General features: G+C 40.3%; 1 non-coding gene across 1 annotated transcript; it reads left to right on the top strand.

Moving 5' to 3' along the window:
* The first annotated feature begins 1938 nt into the window (after positions 1-1938).
* On the top strand, positions 1939-2045 carry LOC114372697. Its single transcript, XR_003658268.1, has one exon. It is a non-coding gene; the product is annotated as a small nucleolar RNA R71 (small nucleolar RNA).
* Positions 2046-6551: the final 4506 nt, after the last annotated feature.

Below are 6551 nucleotides of genomic sequence, written 5' to 3'. Positions count from 1 at the left end.
CTATCTGACTCTATAAAATCAATCTCAAGAGGTAAAACACCACCACCAGGCATGCAATCAATATCACTCTCAGATTCACTCTCAGCATCAAATTCAAACATATGATCAAGTACAATTTCAGACTCAATGCATGAAGAGTGAGAGGCATGCAGATTAGAATAAAGATCAGTCATGTATTCATCAACAACATGGTCAATTATTTCAGCACGAAATACAGAAAGATCTTCAGATGGGTATTTCATAGCATCCAAAATATTAAAATGAACAGTTATATCACCAAACTCCATGGACAGTGTGCCTGCATAAACATCTATCTTAGTTCTAGCAGTTTTCATAAAGGGTATGCCTAGAATGATGGGAACTGATCCTTGAGAAAATCCATCTTCCATATTCAAGATATAAAAATCAACAGGGAAAATCAGTTCACCAACTCTAACTAAGACATCTTCTATGAAACCAACAGGATAGGCAACACTTCTGTTAGCTAAATGAATTACCACATCAGTTGACTGCAAGGGACCTAGAGATAGAGAATTAAAAATAGACAGAGGCATAACACTAACAGAAGCTCCTAAATCTAGCATGGCATTGTCAAACTTACTATTCCCTATGATACAAGGTATGCTGAATGTACCTGGATCTTTGCATTTTTCAGGAATTTGAGGAACAGATTTACCAATCAATGCGGAGACATTTCTGCCCATGCTAATCCGTTCACTTCCTTTAAGCTTCCGCTTATTAGTGCACAGCTCCTTCAAGAATTTGGCATATCTTGGAATTTGCTTTATTGCATCCAACAGAGGTATGTTTACCTCTACCTTTCTAAACGTTTCCAAGATCTCTTTCTCTGCCTCTTCCATTTTTTTGTTTGAAACTGCTCTTGGAGGGAATGGAAGAGGGGGAATGTGCTGCTTCTGCAAATCAGAATTACCTGTGGAAGAAGATTCACCTGCACAGAAATTGTTAGGTAAATTTTTGTCATCACCTTTTTCTGGAATAGAGTGAAGTTTGGCAGGTTCATTTGCAGATGAGGAAGGTGCTACGGGTTGAGGTCCTTGACATTGCTTTCCCGACCTCAATGAAATGGCACTGACATTTTTGGGATTTTGGACAGCTTGAGAAGGCAGCTTGTCAGAATTCTGGGACTGTTGTTGATTCAATTGGGTAGCTAATTGTCCCATCTGATTGGTTAAGCTCTGAATGGAGGCTCTGGTCTCTTGCTGAAACTGCATGTTCTGCATAGTCATTTGCCTCACAAGTTCTTCGAGGGAAGGTTGTGGAGGGGCCTCAACTGTTGGCTGTTTCTGGGGTTGTTGCTGTTGTTGGATTGGTGGAGGAATGTATGGTCTGCTTGGGCCAGCAGCATTTTGGAAGGAAGGAGCAGGCTGCTGTTGTTGCTGAGGGCTGGACCATCTGAGGTTAGGGTGATTCCTCCATCCAGGGTTGTTGTATCTGTTGCTGGAAAGGTCATAATTGTTCTGCTGTGGTTGATTTTGCTGCTGAGGTTGAGGAGGTCTATTGTAAATATTTGCAGCATAAGCTTCAGGCTGCTCAATTGCTCCAGGTTGCTGCATGGAAGGGCAAAGGTCTGTATGGTGGTCAGCAGAGGAGCACAAACCACAAACCCTTGCGACAGGTACAGATTTCTGATTCAAGGCCAGCTGGGTTACCAAGTTGACCAACGCATCCAGTTTGCCTTCAAGCTTCTTAGTTTCAGATGATGCAGATGGGTTTGTAGCTACCTCATGCACTCCTCTAATGACTATGGCATCATTTCTGGCGCTAAACTGCTGGGAGTTGGAGGCCATCTTCTCAATTAAATTTCTGGCTTCAGCAGGAGTCATGTCTCCAAGGGCTCCACCACTGGCAGCATCTATCATACTTCTCTCCATATTACTGAGTCCTTCATAAAAATATTGGAGAAGAAGCTGTTCTGAAATCTGATGGTGGGGGCAACTGGCACATAGTTTCTTAAATCTCTCCCAGTACTCATACAGGCTCTCTCCACTGAGTTGTCTAATACCTGAGATATCCTTCCTGATGGCTGTGGTCCTGGAAGCAGGGAAAATTTTTTCTAAGAATACTCTCTTAAGGTCATCCCAGCTCGTGATGGACCTTGGAGCAAGGTAATACAGCCAGTCCTTTGCCACTCCCTCTAATGAATGAGGAAAAGCCTTCAGAAATATGTGATCCTCTTGGACATCTGGGGGTTTCATGGTGGAGCAGACAATGTGAAATTCTTTCAAATGTTTGTGCGGGTCTTCACCTGCAAGGCCATGAAACTTTGGAAGCAAATGAATCAGTCCAGTCTTAAGAACATATGGGACATCCTCATCAGGGTATTGGATGCACAAGCTTTCGTAGGTGAAATCAGGTGCAGCCATTTCCCTTAGAGTCCTCTCACGAGGTGGAGGTTGTGCCATGTTCTCAGAATGTGCAAAATCAGAATGCTCAGAATCAGAATGCTCAAAATTATAATGCTCAAGATCAGGATGTTCAAAATCACCAATAACAGAATGCACAGATTCACCAGTTATGGAATGCTCAGAATGATCAAAAGGTATAAAATGATGCTTAACTAATCTATGAAATGTCCTATCTATCTCAGGATCAAAGGGTTGTAAGTCAGATGGATTGCCTCTAGTCATACACTACATTCAGCATGCACACAACTAGTTGCCTTGTCATGTAAATAAAGGTGTAGGTTTGAACTAAAGCTACCCTCAAATGATATCCAAATGACTTGAAATTTTGTGAGCAACCCTATAAAATGATGAGAAGATAGCACAAAAAATTTCAGACAAAAATTCAAAGTCTAACTATGAAAGCTAAAAATGGTAGGTTAAGAAAAATAAGTGAATAAAACTTGAAAAATAAAAAACTTTTGACAGAATCGCTTTTTTTTGGATGATGGAGACCTCAGCCGGCTTGGCCGGCTGCCATGGCGTAGGAAATTTTTTTCTACCCCAAATGCATATATAATAATTGCGATTCTGATAACCGGAGCAAAAGTTATGGCCGTTTGAAGTTTTGACAAACACAAAATTTGCTAGTTTTTTGGAACTTTCAAATCTGACCAAACTAAAGGCTCTAGCTATTTTTCCCACAAAATATGGATTAAAAGAAGTTACCACAAAAAAATTCAGCCAAAAATAACAACCCTAGCTACTAAAACAAAAAATCCCAATTAATTCAGCATGGGTGGTCGCTAAAATCCGTCTCTAATTGATTTCTACTACTACTCTGTTTTTCCGCAAGCTGATTTCTACTACTACTCTGTTTTCAAGCACAATCTTCACAGCAAAACACCCAAAACTGAAACAGGGGAAACGCTTAATGGTAAAACTGAAACAGAACACACATTAAACAAAATACCAGGACACTAATCAACACTAACACACATACTAACACAATACTAACAATTAAACATAAAACACGAAAGGATTAAACACACAACACTAGCTAGCTATTATGAACCTTTGGACACTGCTCCCCGGCAACGGCGCCAAATTTGATCGAGGCCGTACCCGAATCAAATAAACATGAAAATGCAGTAACTAGGAAGTGATCCTAGATCGTTTCCCAACGAGCAGTGACAAGCCAAATGTTCATAATATACTTGCAGTAACAGTAACGATGGGGGGGGGGGGGGGGTTGGTTGTTTGGTAATTAAAGAGCAGAACAAATAAAATGGAATACGAAACTACTAATACTAAAAACGGGTTGTTTCCTCTGATTCAGAAGCCACTCTCTTATCCTGGGTTATGGAGAATCCGTCCCTAACAGTCAACCACTTAATCCAACCCTATTTCAATTTACTAAGCGAAAATCAACTTAGGGTTTTCAATACGTGATTAGGCACCACATACACCAGTTAGCCCTTCGTCCATTAAGCATGAACGCAAGTTAGGCTCAGAGGCAATTAATCGAACACGAAGCGTGCACTGATTAATATTCACGAAATTGGGATAACTGGTGAATGGAAAACTGCCAGGAAACCACATTACAAACGAAACCTCAAAGAGAGTTGGGCTTCGTCCTCAAAAGGAAACAACACCAAAAAATCTAGCCTTCCATGGATTCAAACAAAAAACGCAAATGAAACATGAAGCAGAAACGTAAATGAACAGAAACGTAAATGAAAGTAGAAGAAGAAGCAAGAATGAACTCGTAATTAGAGGCAGAAAACGTAAAATTGCATTACGAACTCAGAAACGTCAAAACAGAAAAACGAAAACCCTAAAACAAAGCTCTGAATAATGAATAGCATAACAGAATAGAATGCCCTGCACGAATCCCAAGGCAGCTATTTAAAAAGAGTCACTCAAAGTCACTGGGCCCTATTTCAATACTCTGGCCCAAAACGAAATAAACACTGAACAACATAAAATAAAATTGCGAAATTTCCTAATTAGAAATTAACTAAGGTAAGCGCTGCTTTATTTGCCCTCTTCAAGTCCACAACCAAAATCTGGATTAAGCCCAATATTTCATTAATTCCTGAAATTAGATTAAAAACATCAAATTAGCTAAATGAGCCCAAATAATAAAACTGCCTAATTAATTGACAATTAAGACCAATCAATAATTAAAATGGTGCAAAAAGGGTTTAGAAAATAGAAGAAAATGATGGCACATCAGCTTCCACCCATTTTGAAACATAATCCACTGCAAGGAGAATATAAACATAACCAAAAGAGACGGGAAAAGGACCCATGAAATCTATGCCCCAGACATCAAACACCTCACAGAACAGCATGGGTTGCTGAGGCATTTGTTGTCGCCATGTAAGTGCACTTCCTGCTCTCTGACACTGCTCACAAGTGCTACAAGTCTTCCACGCATCTTTAAAGATGGTGGGCCAATAAAATCCACATTCAAGCACTTTGCGAACTGTCCTTTGAACACCCAAATGACCTCCCGATGCGGAAGAATGACAGAACTGCAGGAATCTCATGATCTGGAATGCATCGCCTAATGACCTGATCACTGCACAATTTCCACAAGTAGGGGTCATCCCAAATAAAATGCTTAGCATTACTTTTAATTTTATCTTTTTGAGCCTTAGATGCTAAGGGAGGAAAAACAGAAGCAACTACATAATTTACAATGTTAGCAAACTAGGGAGTAGAAAAAGAATCATAAATACTATACAATATATACAAATGATCATCTGGGAAATCATCCTGACTGGGTGAGTCCTCATCAGACACACGTTCGATCCAACTCAAATGATCAGCAACTAAATTTTGTGCTCTACTCCTATCACGGATCTCCAAGTCAAACTCTTGGGGCCAGAGCATCCATCAGATCAACCTAGGCTTTGAATCAACCTTCTTCAACAAGAACTTTAGAGTTGCATGGTCAATATAAAAAATAATGTGAGTACCAAGCAAATAAGAACGAAATTTTTAAAAAACAAAGACTATGGCTAGTAGCTCTTTCTCAGTAGTAGTATAATTCGCTTGGGCAACATCTAAAGTCCTAGAAGCATAATATATCACCCTAGGCAATTTATCAATTTTCTGAGCAAGGACAGCCCCCAATGCATAATTTGATGCATCACACATAAGCTCAAAAGGGGTTGTCCAGTCGGGTGCCTGGATGATGGGGGTGGTAGTTAGTGCTCTTTTGAGGCAATCAAAAGCCTCTTTGCATTTATCATTAAAGTCAAACTCCACCTCCTTTTGCAACAAGTTGGATAGTGGAAGGGCTACTTTGCTAAAATCTCTTATAAAGCGCCTGTAGAATCCTTCATGACCTAGAAAAGATTGCACCTCTCGCACGCAAGAGGGGTAAGGCAATTGTGAAATAACAGAAATTTTTGCAGGATCTACTTCAATGCCCTTATTGGAAATAATGTGGCCTAAAACTATACCTTGCTCAACCATAAAATGACATTTTTCAAAATTTAGAACAAGGTTAGTTTCAGTGCATCTATTCAAAACCTTTTCTAGACTATCCAAACAAACATCAAAAGAGGATCCATATACAGTGAAATCATCCATAAACACCTCTATGCAATTTTCTAAAAAATCACTGAAAATACTGATCATGCACCGCTGGAAGGTACCAGGGGCATTGCACAGGCCGAAAGGCATCCTCCTATAGGCAAAAGTGCCGAAGGGGTAGGTGAATGTGCTCTTTTCCTGATCCTCAGGAGCAATAGTGATTTGCATATAACCAGAAAAACCATCAAGGAAACAATAGTGAGATTTACCTGCCAAGCGTTCAAGCATCTGGTCAATGAATGGCAGGGGAAAATGGTCCTTTTTGGTAACCTGGTTCAGCCTCCTATAGTCGATGCAGACTCTCCAACTGTTCTGCACCTGAGTAGGAATCAACTCCTCCTTCTTATTTTTTATCACGGTGAGGCCAGTTTTCTTCGGGACTACCTGGACAGGACTCATCCATTGGTTGTCGGAGATAGGATAAATGATTCCAGCTTGCAAAAGCTTGGTTACCTCCTTCTTCACTACATCAAGAATCACCGGTTTAAGTCTTCTCTGTGGCTGCCTTACTGGTTTAGCCCCATCCTCTAAATTTATCCG

This window comes from Glycine soja, chromosome 10 (genome assembly GCF_004193775.1).
Source record: "Glycine soja cultivar W05 chromosome 10, ASM419377v2, whole genome shotgun sequence".
NCBI classification, from domain to species: Eukaryota; Viridiplantae; Streptophyta; class Magnoliopsida; order Fabales; family Fabaceae; genus Glycine; species Glycine soja.
The sequence above is the reverse complement of the archived record's forward strand: the minus strand, read 5'-3'. Positions and strand labels throughout refer to the sequence as shown.